Genomic DNA, 16,299 nt, shown 5'->3' with positions numbered 1-16,299 from the left:
CCGCCTTTCGCCCGTAGTCAGCTGGGATAGGCTCCAGCTTGCCTGTGACCCTGTAGAAGGATAAAGCGGCTAGAGATAATGAGATGAGATGAGACCTCATAGAAACACTGTTAGAAACTGTCATGCTCTGCCCTGGACATCCACTCCGGAGATTATGGATCTCTCATGCCCAGCGCCAATCCAGATCCGGGACGGGAATTCCATCTCCTCTGTATTCACTTCCTAGTTTTCACCGCTGCCTATAAATACACCGTTCTCAGACCAGTGTTGCCAACTTGGTGACTTTCTCGCTAAATCTGGCGACTTTACAAATCCTCTTGGCGACTTTTTTTGTCAAAAGCGACTAGCGACAAATCTAGCGACTTTTACTGGTGTTATTGAAGACTTTTCTGGTGTTTTGAAGACTCTGACATGAAAGCACGTATATTTCTGCAGGTACTGTCCTCCACGAGCAGCAGGTGCTGCCGTGAGCCCCTCCGTCATCCCACAGCACTCACAGGCAGTCAGTGTCACAGCGGCTTCGCGCAGCAGTCCCAGCTGCAGTCAAAGCGGAGAGGAGTGGTGGGGGCACTCCTCTCCACTCCAGACTTCTAATGAATTGCGCATCATGTGCAAAGCCGCCGCTATTCCCGCCCTGGCTTAGAGAGCGGGATGTAAATGTTTCTTCACTGTCACACTAAAATAAATCACTGCATTTTACTCACACAGCCTCAGTCACTTACTCATCTTTTCCACTGTGTGTGTGCCTCTGACAAAAGCTAAACATCTAGCTAGCTAGCTCATCATGTCTCAGTCTAAACTGTACACTCAGAAATACAGAAAGGAGTGGGAATCGAACCCTGAATTCAAAGGCTGGTTGAAACAGTTTATTGGGGACGATACACGGGCATACTGCCTGTATTGTACGGCTGATTTCTATGCCAAACTTTGTGACATAAAAAAAACACATGGCAACTCAAAAACATACTCAAAAGGCAAAGCCTTATAACAGTTCCACCCAAAGCAAGCTGCCATTAATGTGTAAAAAAACTGACTCTGCATAAAAGGCTGAAGCCACCATGGCATTAGCTATTGCTGAACACTGTTCCCTGCTGGCATGTGATCATATGGGGAAGCATGTAAAGCTGCTTTCTCAGACTCCACTGCTGCTACTCACTTCAAAATGCACAGGACAAAGTACACGGAAATGATTAATGGTCTTCTAGCACCATACTTTCTAAAAAAGTTGGTTGCAGATGTGGGTGATCAGCATTTCAGCCTCCTCCTCGATGAGTCCACGGATGTAAGTGTTTCTAAGTACTTGGGGATTGCGATAAGGTACTTCAGTGACACCAAACACACAATTGTCTCAACATTTCTGGGGCTAGTTGAGTTGGAGGGAGGAGATGCCAGATCTACAGCCTGAGCTGTTGTGGCTTTCCTGGAGAAGTGTTGTCTTAAAAAAGAGAAACTCCTGGGGATAGGGACTGACAATGCCTCCATTATGACGGGGATTAACAATGGAGTTCATAAAGTGCTGAAGGAGGAGTATGGCCTTAAAGATCTGGTTCTTATTCGCTGTGTATGTCACTCTCTGCAGTTTGCTGTGAGCCATGCTTCCAATGACACCATCCCCCGTAGTGTGGAATACTTGGTACAGGAGACTTATAACTGGTTTTCAGTGTCTCCAAAGCGCAGGGAGGCCTACAAAGCACTATATGAGGCTATCACCTGTGGGGAGAAACCCTTACAAATAACCAAGGTGTGTGCTACACATTGGCTCTCCATTGAACCAGCGGTTTCACGCATTTTGGACCAGTGGGAGGCGCTTAAACTGCATTTCACAGTCACCAAGTCCAGTGAACACTGCTACATGGCTGAGGTTTTATACTCCATGTACAATGATCCTCAAAACATCTTGTATCTGACTTTTTTGAAGTCAGTGCTGGGTGAGGTACAGTTGGCCATCAAGGCTTTTGAGGGAGAGCAGGTAGATCCTCTTAAACTTCTTGACAGCTTGGTTAGCCTGATAAAGTCTGAGTAACAGGGTGCTGAATCCACTGGCAAATACTAATGTACTCAAAGAGCCAATTGATGGATACATCAGTCCCAAACCGTACCTTGGTTACCTTTTTGAGTCAAAGGCAGCTGAGCTCCATCTTGCGCCTGAGAAGAAGGACAATGTCCGAAAGCAGTGTGTAGCTTTCACCATCTCCCTCACTAATGAGTTGAGGGTGAGACTGCTGGACAACATCGAAGCATTGTAGTATATGTCAGTTTTCAATGTAGAGGAAACTCTGAAGCACAATAAGAGCCTGGGAGAAATAGGAAAAATAGCCAAGCTCCTTGGGTACTCTCCTGCACAGATGGACAAAATTGTCCAGCAATGGCATGTCATCCATCTTAGTAAGTGGAATAGAACAAAAAACACAGTGGGCTTCTGGAGTGAGATTTGGAAGTTCAGGGATGCAGCTGATATCAACCTGTTTCAGGAACTTGCCATGACTGCTGTGTCTGTGTTGTCTTTGCTACACTCAAATGCTGAAGTCGAAAGATTATTCAGCCAGATGAGTGTGGTAAAAAGCAAACTTAGAAATTGGATGTCCTTGCAGACCCTTAACTTCATCCTGCATGTCCGATTTGGTCTGAAGCTGTCTGGTGAGGCTTGCTATGAGCACAAGCTGCCTGATGATGTTTTGCAGCTCTTTGGCACATCAGCTGCTTACTCATTTAAGTCAGCTTCCTCAGTTGCTGAACCTGCCATAGGAAGCCTTGACCATAGTTGCCCCTTTTCCACCAAAGCAGTTCCAGGGCTGGTTCGGGGCCAGTGCTTAGTTTGGAACTGGGTTTTCTGTTTCCACTGACAAAGAACTGGCTCTGGGGCCAGAAAAACTGGTTCCAGGCTAGCACCAGCTCTTTGCTGGGCCAGAGGAAAGAACCGCTTACGTCAGCAGGGGGGGGGGGGGGGGGGGGGGGGGGTTGTTAAGACCAACAACAATACAACAACAATACCAAGACTGCGAAAGGTCGCCATTTTTAAGCAATGAGAAGCAGCAGCTGTACAAACGTGAAGTCATCCATTATTGTTGTTGTTGCTGCTTCTTCTTCTCCGTGTTGTTGTTGCTTCGATGTTCGCGCCAAGGTTTATGCAAATGCAGCGACGTAACTGACATATACAGTGACGTAACTGACGTATACAGCGATGTAATGACGTGGCTTCCCTTAGCACCCCGAGCTATGGAAAAGCAAACTGGTTCTCAGCTGGCTTGCAAGTTGAATGAGTTGTGAACCAGCACCAGCACTGGCCCCGAACCAGCCCTGGAACTGATTTGGTGGAAAAGGGGTATCTGAGGATGACCTACTCTTTCTGTGAGCCAGTACAGCTTGTGTGTGTGGAGGGAGGGTCTGAAAAAAACAAAACAATGAATGTGAATTGGGGCCAGACTAGTTAGCATCATTTATTTACATTGCCATTGACAGTTTTTTTCTTTGTCTCTTTTTGGTCCATTAAGATTGTTAATGTTGTCATGTTAAAATAGAAAAAAAGTTAAAATGTTAGGTTATGACTTGTTGTAGGCTCCTAAGTGGAGCATAAACTTAAGAACCCCCTCCCTCCCCCCCAAAAAAAACCTAAAAAAAACCCCAAACCTAAGTAACTCTGCCAGAGTCTCTCTTTTGGGTCACTTTGCCGGTCCCAAGCCCAGATAAAGGAGGAGGGTTGGATGTAGAGCTAACAATTCCACCCCACATAACAGTCTTTTGATTCTATTTGATATTCTAACATTTAACAATACAGGACAAAATTGATTTATGTAACGTGGAAAGTGCCTTGAGATAATTGTATTATGATTTGGCACTATATTAAAAAAATTGACTAAAGTCATTAAGTTATTTTGAGAAGTGATGGCCTATTTCAATGGCAAAATTAAAAAAAAAAAAGAAGAAAGTTCATTTGCAGTTCTAAACATATTTAGGGTGTTTGTTACTCACTTTTTGTCTCTCCCACGACGTTATTCCTGTCTCCTACAGCATCCATTACAATTACTTGCAAATTGTCGATTATGCAAATTAGGCGATGATGTCATTTAGCAACTTCTAGCAACTTTAAGGGCAGCCAATAGTGACTTTCCTTACTGAGGAGTTGGCAACACTGTGCCAGAACGGCTCGTTTTGCTATTCTAGCCATTTCTGTGCCTCTATTGTGTTTCATGGGTTTTTGCTCAAGTTATTTTTCTATGTGACAGAAAAATACTGGCGTGGCCGAGCGTCAGTCTGTGAATGGAGGGCGGAGTCAGGGAAGGTGAGTGGTCATGTCACTACACCTGTTATCAATTAACGTGTGTTTGTGTCTCTTTCAGTGACTGCACCTGATAAAAGGAGGGTGAGAAGAGAGGACGGCGCCAAGGGCTTGCTACTAGCCTGTGTGTGTATATAAGAGTGTGTCAAAGTTGTGTGCTGTAAAGCAGCAATAAAGTAGAGAATGAATTGCAAACAACCACCTGCCGTGCTTCTGTGCTCCAACCAAACCAGAGTCTTCCTACAGTGGTGCCGAAACCCAGGAGAGTGCAGAAGGGAACAGCCCCATGGAGTCCTCGCCGTTTAAGGAGCTGATCCATGCCCTTGCCACAGCCCAGCAGAACCAGCACCAAGCACTAGTCACCCTCCGGAAGGAGCAGGAGCAACGATTCAAAGCCTTGGTGCTGGCCCAATAGGAGGACTGCCAGGCGTTCCGGCACCTGCTCGAGACGGCGGGGCCCACGACCGCCACTGGAGCGGACTCTCCCCACCTCATCTTAATGAAGATGGGTCCACACAATGACCCGGAAGCCTTCCTCTTGCTCTTTGAGCAGGAAGCGGAGGCGTGGGGTTGCCGGTGGACCAGCGCACAGCGCGCCTCCTTCCCCTGCTAACAGGTGAGGCGCAACTGGCCGCACTGCAGCTCCCCACCGACAGCCAGCTCATCTACGTGGACCTTTGCAGAGCCATCCTCCAGCGTGTTGGCCACTCTGGCAGTGCTTCCGCTTGCTGCGCTTGGAGGAGGTCGGCTGTCCGTTTGCGTTCGGGCAGCAACTCCGGGACGCCTGCCGGTGGTGGTTGAGGGCAGACGACCATGATGCCGAGGGAGTGATCAACCTGGTGACACTGGAACAATTCGTCGTGCAACTTCCAGAAGGAACGGTGAAGTAGGTCCAGTGTTATCGTCCGGCGTCGCTGGACAAGGCAATCAAGCTAGCAGAGGACCACATGGCAGCAGTTCCGACAGCGGGATGGCGTGTCTCCTCTTTTCCTCTCTCTTCTCCCTCTCCCTCTGTTTCCCGTCCTCGCCCCATTCCCCCACCGTGGAGGCGGGGGCCGGCTCCCCCCCAGCCGTCCCAGCGCACCCATGGTGTCCTTCCGTTTCCCCCTTCCTTGTCTGTGTCTCCTCCCTCTCAGGTGAGTGATGCCCGTAACACCAGTGCAGAGGGAGAGCCTGGGCCAGTGTGCTGGTGCTGCGGGGAGCCGGGACATCTCCAACATCAGTGCTCTGCGATGGAGGTGGGCACGGTGGTCCAGGTCCCTGACGTGCCAGAAACCGCCCTTGATCGGGCCGGAGCATATCAAATACCAGTAAGTGTCCAAGGGGATACGTATCAGACTTTGGTGGATGCCGGCTGTAACCAGACCTCAAACCACCAAAGCCTTGTGCAAGGTGAGGCATTGGGGAGAGCACGAATGGTGAAGATGTTGTGTGTGCATGGGGATGTTCACAACCACCCTTTGGTGTCTGTCCACATTCTATTTCGAGGGAAAAAATATAGTGTAAAGGTGGCAGTTAATCCTTGTCTCACTCACTCGCTAATTTTGGGGAGTGATTGGCCAGGGTTTAAGGAATTAATGACACACATAGTGAAGAGTGGGTCCTGCTGTAATTTAGCTAGGGAAAGCCCCGGAGTAGCATTGGCGGGAGAAGCTGTCACAGAGCCGTCTATGTCAGCACTGCGTCAGGGCGACACGCGGAGTGAGGAGCGCCCCGCCCCTCCTCCCTCTCTCGGGATTCCCTTGGAGATTTCCCGTTAGATCAGTCGCGAGACAAAACTCTGCGGCATGCATTTAACCAAGTGAGAGTAATCGATGGTCAAATTCTCCAGCCAAATGCGACGCCGGCCTTCCCCTACTTTGCTATTATTAAGGATAGGCTATACTGAGTGATGCAGGACACTCAAACTGGCGAAGAGACAACACAGTTATTAATTCCAAAGAGCCGCCGGGAATTCATATTCCAAGCGGCTCACTTTAATCCCATGGCTGGACACTTGGGGCAGGATAAGACACTAGCCAGAATAATGGCCCGGTTCTATTGGCCAGGGATTCGCGGGGATGTCCGTTGGTGATGTGCGGCGTGCCGCGAATGCCAATTAGTAAATCCCGCGGCCACTCCAAAAGCGCCTTTGCGCCCTCTCCCTTTAATCAAGACCCCATTTGAAAGAATTGGGATGGATCTCGTCGGGCCATTAGATCAGTCAGCACAGGGATATCGCTTTATTTTAGTTCTGGTAAACTATGCAATGCAATATCCGGAAGCAGTGCCTCTCCGCAATACCTCAGCATGCAGTATAGCAGAGGCGCTCTTCCGCTTTATCTCATGGGTCGGGATTCCGAAAGAAATCCTGACAGACCAAGGCACTACATTCATGTCATGCACACTGCGTGAGCTGTATGGGCTACTGGGGATTAAGTCTATCCGCACCAGCGTCTATCACCCAGAAACAGATGGCTTAGTAGAACAGTTCAATTGAACTCTCAAAAATATAATTCGGAAGTTCGTAAGGGAAGATGCACGTAATTGGGATAAGTGGCTCGAGCCTGTTATTTGCAGTATGAGAGGTCCCGCAAGCCTCCACAGGGTTTTCACCACTTGAATTGTTATATGGGCGTAAGCCGCATGGCATTTTGGACATGCTACGTGAAAATTAGGAGGAGGGACCTTCATCTAGTAAAAATGAAATTCAATACGTTCTCGATCTGCGCGCCAAACTCCATACACTCATGCACTTAACCCAGGAGAATTTGCAGCAGGCGCAAAGAACGTCAAGTCCAACTGTACAACAGGGGCACGCGCCTGAGGGAGTTCACACTGGGAGACAAAGTACTCGTATTACTGCCCACGTCAAGCTCCAAATTGGTCACCAAGTGGCAAGGGCCCTTCGAGATCACACGGCGAGTCAGGGATGTCGACTATGAGGTGAGGCGAAGGGACAGGGGTGGGGCATTACAAGTTTACCACCTCAATCTATTAAAACGTTGGAATGAGGAGGTCCCCGTGGCGTTGGTGTCGGTAATTCCAGAGAAGGCGGAGCTGGGGCCGGAGGTTCAAAAAAGAAAATTGACATCGCCCACCACTCCAGTCCCCTGTGGAGACCACCTCTCCCCGACCCAGCTCACGGAGGTAGCCCAGTTGCAGAAATAATTTTCCGACATGTTTTTGCCCCTTCCCGGCCGCACCCACCTCATAGAACACCACATTGAGACACCCCGGGGGTGGTAGTGCATAGCCGCCCTTACCGTTTGCCCGAACACAAAAAAAAGGTGGTCCGGGATGAACTTGAAGCCATGCTCGAAATGGGCATAATCGAGGAGTCCCACAGCGACCGGAGCAGCCCAGTGGCCCTGGTTCCCAAGACCGATGGGTCAGTCCAGTTCTGTGTGGACTATAGGAAAGTCAATGCGGTGTCTAAATTTGACGCATACCCAATGCCTCGCATTGATGAGTTGCTCGATCGATTAGGCGCTGCTCGTTTTTATTCAACACTGGATTTAACAAAGGGATATTAGCAGATCCCCTTGACTCCTCTATCCCGAGAGAAAATGGCCTTTTCCACACCATTTGGCTTACACCGGTTCATCACACTTCCTTTTGGGTTGTTTGGGGCGCCTGCGATGTTCCAGTGGCTTATGGACAGGGTCCTCCACCCCCACGTCACCTACGCAGCCGCGTATCTGGATGACATTATCATCTATAGTAATGACTGGCCGCGGCACCTTGAATACCTTAGGGCCGTCCTAAAGTCGCTGAGGTGGGCGGATCTCACAGCCAACCCAAAGAAATGTGCGATTGGGCGGGTGGAAGTACGGTATCTGGGTTTCCAGTTGGGCCATGGGCAGGTGCGTCCCCAAATTAATAAGATGGCAGCGATTGCAGCCTGCCCGAGGCTGAAGACCAAAAAGGGGGTGAAACAGTTCCTGGGGCTGGCTGGCTACTATCGGAGGTTCATACCTAATTATTCGGACGTCACCAGCCCGCTGACTGATCTCACTAAAAAGGGAGGACCAGATCCGGTCCAGTGGATGGAGCAATGCCAACAGGCTTTCTCTAAGGTAAAGGCTGCACTGTGTGGAGGGCCACTGTTACACTCCCCTGACTTTTCTCTCCCCTTTATTTTGCAGACAGACGCATCGGACAGAGGGCTGGGGGCCGTTCGGTCCCAGGAGGTGGAGGGGGAGGAGAGTCCCGTGCTGTACATTAGCTGGAAGCTGTCGACGAAAGAAGGCAGGTACAGCACGATTGAAAAAGAGTGCTTAGGGGGCTTCCGGCGGAGACGCTTACAAGATGGCAGCCTGAGAAACCAGCTCCCGAATAACTAAATGATTTATGCGTCCTTAATCTGAGAAATGTGACTGAATCGTATTTTTACATGAAAGGGACGATAATGAACACTAGGGCAAAGAAAGAAAAGAAGGAATTACGTTCAGCAACGATACAAAATCAAGCTCGCTCGCCGAATACCAGCATGGCTTCCCTTGAAACCGAGGCTAGTCAACATGAGGATACTACTAGCATGATGCTACAGGAATTGCGAGATTTTCGCCGGGACAACAAGACGCAACTAGACGACATAAAGGAGGAAATAACGAAGACAAACATCAGACTGGATGAGGCCGAGGAAAGAATTGTTAGAGCCGAGGACAGACTTCAAAATGCAGAAGACATAATGCTAGAAATGATAAAACTCCAAGCACAGATGGAAGCTAAGATAACTGATCGAGAGAGCCATTCAAGACGAGATAATATCCGCATATACGGGATACCAGAGGAAGCCGAAAATGAGTTCCCGACTATGATTGAGTTTGTTGAAAAGTTGCTTGGTGACAATCTGGACATTACTGATGCCGCGTCCCTCCAAATCGAGAGGGCACACCGGTCGCTCGGTCCTAAACCACCTTCTAATGCCTCACCAAGATCAATCCTGGTTAAGTTTGCCAGCTTCAGAGTGAAAGACACTATTCTAAGCAATATCTGGCAGAAGAAGGGGCTGCTCTGGCAAGGTGCGAAAGTTAATGTGGACAATGACTACCCGCCACGCATAATCCAAAAGAGGAAAGAATATGGCGAGGTCAGGAGGATCTTGAAAGACCGAGGCATCAAGTTCAACACGGTCTTCCCGGCTAAACTGCGCGTAAAATACACGGATGGTCCCAAGACTTATGAGACAGTGGAAGAGGCGACGTGCGACATGCACGAGATGGGCTTCCCGGTCGAAATAATCAAACCTCCCGAGACACTAATGGAGCGACTGCGACAACTAACCTGGCAGAAAAAAACACGACGAGCGACTGGCAGAATTCCCACATACAAGGCGAAACTACAAACATTTAGAAGGGAGTCTTCATCAGTTGCAGACAGTGGCGGTGATTAACGAGAGTATTTATCATGCCACAAACGGTGAGTTATGTCTTATTATCAGACTGTGACGTTGTTGAAGGTACATGGACGCTTACTTTATTGACTGCCTAGAGACTGTTGAATCTAAATACGATTCGGGCCAACTATGGACACTGGACCTTTTTTGCTCTGTCATTCACGAGGGCCCTCATTCTCAATACCGAGAGGGGGGATTTCCCTTAAAGCCACCTACTACCACCTGGTGGAGGGTCACGAAACAGACCCATAATGTGGAAGACCTTTCTTTGTATTGTCCCTTTTTCTTGATTGTTATTTTTTCAAAGGTTTATGTTGTTTTATATTTACAGTCGTTCTTTACTGTAAAGGGGAAGTTATTCACTTACACTGAGGATATGTCAGCAGATATAACTTAAATGCAGGGCATAAGAATAGCATCTTATAATGTTAATGGAATGCACAGTCCTATTAAGAGGGGGAAAATATTGTCACAATTGAAGAAGGAGAGAATACAGATAGCTTTTTTACAAGAAACCCACTTGAATAATTTAGAACATGCCAAACTAAATAGAATGGGTTTTAAACATGTATACTCCTCGTCCCATGGATCGGGACGTAGAAGGGGGGTGGCAATATTACTGGCTAAGGGGCTAAATTATGAGCACTTAACAAGGGTCTCAGATTCAGAGGGCAGATTTGTCATGATAATAGGAAAGCTGGAGGGAACAGTAATCACTTTCTTAAATGTATACTCCCCCCCAGATAGTGATTGGGAATTCTATAGGAGAATATTTGATCTAATGGCTACAAAAACGCAGGGAAAAGTTATCTGTGGAGGTGATTTTAATCTACACCTAAATCCTAAATTGGATGTTTCACGTGGTAATTCTGAGTTAAAACTTATAAGCAAGAGAACAAACACATTAATGAAGGAAATGGGCATAGTGGATATCTGGAGAGAGTTTTTCCCAACCAGGCGCAACTACACATACTACTCCACACCGCATGCAGTGTACACTAGAATAGATTTTTTTTTTTACCTTTAGTAGGCATTTGCATATGGTAGAACAGTGTAACATAGGGTCTATGACTCTATCTGATCACAGCCCTATATATCTGTCTTTAAGCCTTAATGGAGAACGAAGAGAAACATTGTGGAGACTAAACTCAGCAATTTTGAATAATACAGCCACAAAAGAAAGTCTAAAACAAGAGATTAATACCTATTTAGAAACAAATGATAATGGGGAAGTAACACCAGATATTCTCTGGGACACGCTTAAGGCGGTCATGAGAGGCCATCTCCATTACATCTCATATGAAAAAGCTTAGAGTACAAAAGTTAAGAGACCTAGAAGGTGAATTAGAACAGTTACAAAGAGTACATAGTAGAACTCTGGACGATCAAACTAAACAAGAAATTGGTAAGATAAGAAAACAGATACAAGATATGAGTACACAAGAAATACAAAACAAGTTAGCATTTTTAAAACAGCGCTACTATGAGGTAGGGGGGAAAGCAACAAAACTCTTAGCTTATAAGTTAAGGAAGCAGCAGGCAGAGAATACCATACATAAGATAAGACATCCAGAGTTGAGAACAATAGAATATGGCTTAAAGAACATTCAGGAAAACTTTGAAAACTACTATAAAACCCTCTACTCTCAACCACAAAATGACACTAATTTAGAAATGGACACATTTTTTGCATCACTGAGCTTACCCTCAGTGTCGGAAGAAGAAAATAAAACTTTAATATCAGAAATAACGATTGAAGAATTGAACTCCGCTATCTCCAGATTTAAGGCAAGTAAGTCACCGGGTACAGATGGCTTCACTGCTGAGTGGTATAAAGCACTGCGTGAACAACTGACCCCTATTCTATTGAGGACTTTTAATTGGATCCTACAGGAAAAGAAAATCCCACCCTCATGGAGGGAAGCGATCATTTCCTTGATACCTAAGGAGGGAAAAGATAAACTAGAATGTGGTAACTATCGCCCCATCAGTATCCTTAACGTAGATTATAAATTATTCACATCAATATTGTCACATAGGATAGACAGGATTTTACCTAGACTTATCCATACAGATCAAACAGGTTTTATCAGACAGAGACAAACACATGACAACTTGAGAAGAACCCTACATATTGTTAACCACATAAATCAACAGAATATAGAGGCAATTCTTATTAGCCTAGACGCAGAGAAGGCATATGATTCGGTCCGGTGGATTTTCTTATATAGGGTGCTGGCAAAATTTGGCTTTCATAAATCTTTCATATCAGTATTTCAAGCTCTCTATGATAGTCCCACAGCAAGAATTAAAGTAAATGGCTCCTTATCAAAATCCATTACTCTAGAACGAGGGACAAGACAGGGCTGCCCCGCCTCCCCTCTCCTTTTCGCCTTGTTTATTGAACCACTGAGTCAGTGGATTAGGCAAAATGGTAATATTAAAGGCATAATAATGAATACTGATGAACATAAACTTGCATTATTTGCAGACGATGTCTTAGTTTATTTAGTACAACCTACATTAACATTCCCCAGATTGATGGACACATTAGACAAATACGGGACAATTTCAGGATATAAACTGAATATAGAAAAAAGCCAAGTGCTCACTTTCAACTATGTCCCACCCGACCACTTATCAAAAAAGTATGATCTGAGATGGGATGCAGACTACATAAAATACCTGGGAGTTAATATTCCCAAGGACATTAAGAAACTGGTTGACCTAAATTACATTCCTTTAAACAATAACATTAGAGCAGACCTGCAACGATGGACCCTCATCCCTTTCCTAAGTTTAAATTCTAAAGTTGAATCCATTAGAATGAACATACTTCCAAGATTGTTGTACCTTTTTCAAGCCCTTCCAGTTGAGGTGCCTACCAACCAGTTTATCGAATGGGACAAATTAATTTCAAGGTTTTTGTGGCAAGGGAAGAAACCAAGGACCAGATATAAGACATTGCAGCTAAGTAAGGAAAAAGGAGGTCTAAACCTTCCTTGCCTATGCGATTACTATAATGCAGCCCAGTTAAGACCCTTGGTGTGCTGGTCCAGCTCCTACTACGCAGCCAGGTGGAAGGATATTGAAATTGCCATGTCAGGAGAGATTCCCCTAGCAGCATTCACTCTAAAAAATAATGGGGCCAGTACCGGTTCTTCAGGGCGATGCCATAGAAGAACCTTTTTCAGGGCTTCAAAGAACCGTTCATGCAACAGTTCTTTAAAGAACCATTTAAACCATTTGTTTGAGTAGTGAAGACAGATTTGTGTAAACATAGCCTATGTACATTGACCAGCAAATGGTAAGAGAATGCCAGGCTCTGAAGAACCATTTCCAATGTGAAGAACCTTTTGCATAATGTAATGGTTCATCACAGAGTTTTGACTCTCCATGGAACCATCCAGAGATTTGAAGAACCACTGAAGCACCTTTATTTTTTAGAGTGTTGATAGCTGACAGTGAATTGCGTAAGAACATGCTAAATAAAAACAATCCCTGGATTAATGCAGGCCTCAAAATTTGGCATAGGATTATACAATTTTGCAACATTGAAAAGCCACTCAGAAAGCTGAAATGGTGTGCATTTGACACTGACTTCCCCCCAGCTAAATCAGATGCCAGGTTCAAAATGTGGAATGATAAGGGCTTAACAACTTATACCACCTTTGCACCAAAAGGTACTCTAAAAAGTTTTGAAGCAATGCAGAATGGTCATGGCCTACAGCATCAAGATTTTTACAAATACCTTCAGGTCAGACATCACTATAATCAAAATATAGCGGGAACCTGTGTCACAGGAGGAAAGGGGGTATTAGAAGTGTTCGAGAAAGCAATAACCTCGCAAACATGTTTCAAAGTTGTTTCAAGACTGTATAGTAGTATCCGCAGAGCTTGCTCTAATGACACTCTCTATATCAAAGAAAAATGGGAAAAGGAAAGTGGACTACAGATCTCAGCTGAGAATTGGGAAAATCTATGTATACTGCAATGGGAGACAACAAGCTCTAATTCATGGTGAGAATTTAGCTGGAAAAATTTGTCTAGATTTTTTATTACGCCCTTACAACAGCGTAAACTAATGCCTAATATAAAATGCTGGAGAACTTGTGGTCTAATTGAGGTTGACCATTTTCATGTCTTTTGGGAATGTCCTGTCCTAACAACATACTGGCAAGAAGTACACACACACCTGGAAGCTGTCTTTGGGACAAGTATCCCTTACAGGTTTGACACAATGTTTCTTGGAAACATTGTGTTTGATGACTGGGGCTACAATGATAGAAAATTACTACTCATTCTTTTAATTGCAAGTAAAAAAGCAATCACGCAGAGATGGTTGAAACCAGATCCCCCTAAAATATCTGATTGGCTAGATGTGATTCATGACATATATGTGATGGAAAAAATGACATACTCATTAAGATTTCAGACAGAAACATTTTCCAGAATTTGGAACAAGTGGACTGCTTATATTCAACACATAAGAGCGGATCTCTGTTAGCAGAAGGGTTATTCTCTCTTATCCTCTGTTTTTTTTATTTATTTATTTTTCTGCTAGCAACCCATATTGTGTAATGGAATGCTAAGTGTAAACTCCCCATGTTCATATTGTTCCTTATCTTTTTTCTTTGTGTTCTCTTTTTTACATCTTCTTTAATTGCCAAAATCAAAATGTACGTAACCTTAGGCAATAAGATGAGAATTTCTTACTGTAATGCAAAAATGTACATGCCTTAATAAAAAATAAATGTCAAAAAAAAGAAAAAGAGTGCTTAGCCATCAAGTGGGCAGTCCTCGCCCTCCGGTACTACCTGCTGGGGCGCCCTTTCACCCTCTGTTCGGACCACGCGCCCCTCCAGTGGCTCCACTGCATGAAGGATGCCAACGCGCGGATCACCCGTTGGTATCTTGCACTCCAGCCATTTAAATTCGAGGTGGTCCACAGGCCAGGGACGCAGATGGTGGTGGCGGACTTCCTGTCCGGGGGGGGGGTCAGCTTCAGGCCAGACGGCTCCCCGGCCTGAGTCGGGCGGTGGGGGTATGTGACAGTGGGAGCATGTGTTTCCTTCAGTGACTGCGCCTGATAAAAGGAGGGTGAGAAGGGGAGGACGGCGCCGAGGGCTTGCTACTAGCCTGTGTGTGTGTCTAATGCCGCTTTTCCACTACCAACGCGGCTGAGTTGGGCTGAGTCGAACTGAGCGGGGCTGTTGGAGTTGCATTTCGACTACAACCGCGCTGAACCGTGCTGGCTGGAAGTGGGTGGACACATTGGGTGGACACATTGGGTGGAGTTAGCGAAAGTGGGTGGACGTCACTTGATGTCGTTAGGCGGCGCAAACAGTGACATCAGTGACCTTTTAAGCGGTAGTCTCACAACCCGGATAGTAAACAATAAACATGGAGGACGTGGAGTCGTTAGTGTTGCTGGTCTTGGTGCTGTGGCTTGTTGTCGCCGACAACGCCAACAGATACTGGCAAGAGCGTATAGATGAGGCGAGGCGCATAAGGCTTCATAATTCTCGTAATTCTCCTTCTTCCGGGTTTACGGTGTTTACAGATCCCAGCGTGCTCGCGGGGCGTGTGTGGACACTCCTCCTCACCAATCAGTGCACAGGGGAGTGTCTCCTCACGCCCCTAGCCTCACTCAGCTCTGTTTGGCTCGCTTCAGCCCTACTCCAAAACCGTGCGAGTTTTGGGGGCTGAGCAGGGCTGAAGCGAGCTGAGTCGTGCTGTTCTTAGATAGTCGAAACGCGAGCCATGTTGGGCTGAAGCGAGCTGAAAAAGGGTAGTAGAAAAGGGCCATATGGTTGTCGAAACGCGAGCCGTGTCGGGCTGAAGTGAGCTGAAAAAGGGTAGTGGAAAAGGGCCATAAGTTGTGTGCTGTAAAGCAGCAATAAAGGAGAGAACGAATTGCACACGGGCGCAGATAGAGGGGGGGACGGGGTGGATTCGTCCCACCCAGATTTAAATTCACCTCGTTCGGTCCCCCCCACTTATAGGGAGGAAAAAATGTCTATGCTGTCTTTCTTTGCATAAGGCAAACCTCACGGAAAAATCAAAAGACTAATTACCATTCGGCTTATTGAGGTGCACAGCAGTACAGACAGCTGCAACTGCGCAGACTGCACAGGTTGCGAGCTCGAGCTTGGTTGCTATGGTTACCCACAAGTTTGACAGGCATATCGGGGACAGCGCCTCCTAGTTCAGGACCCCAACAGGGCATGATGAAGGGTGCCAAAAGGCAGAAAACGATTGCATCGTTTTTTTTTTCAAAAAAAAAAAAAAAGACTGTAAGTAAACTGTGCCTTACTTTATCATATCACCTTGCAATTTTTTGATAGTCTGTTCAAAGTAATGTCGTAGTGAAAGTAAAATCGTACGGAGTAGAGATGCCTTTCTGGTAGCCTCCTTCTTTCGGTGGTAGCCTGTAGATACAGTGCTCAGAAAGCAGTTTTAATGTTTAATCTGGCGTTCCCTGCCATAATTTCAGCGAGCATATTGTTTCATAAGGAAACTTTGCAAAGAGTTGTTGACTGACTGCCGCTCACGCAACACACAGGCATAGTTAGAAAGTCAGGATGCACTGGTTTACACTTTACACACACACACATAGCCCAGCCTCTCGCTATGGTTAACA

This window comes from Neoarius graeffei, chromosome 20, assembly GCF_027579695.1.
Source record: "Neoarius graeffei isolate fNeoGra1 chromosome 20, fNeoGra1.pri, whole genome shotgun sequence".
In the NCBI taxonomy this organism is placed as follows: domain Eukaryota; kingdom Metazoa; phylum Chordata; class Actinopteri; order Siluriformes; family Ariidae; genus Neoarius; species Neoarius graeffei.
The sequence above is the reverse complement of the archived record's forward strand: the minus strand, read 5'-3'. Positions refer to the sequence as shown.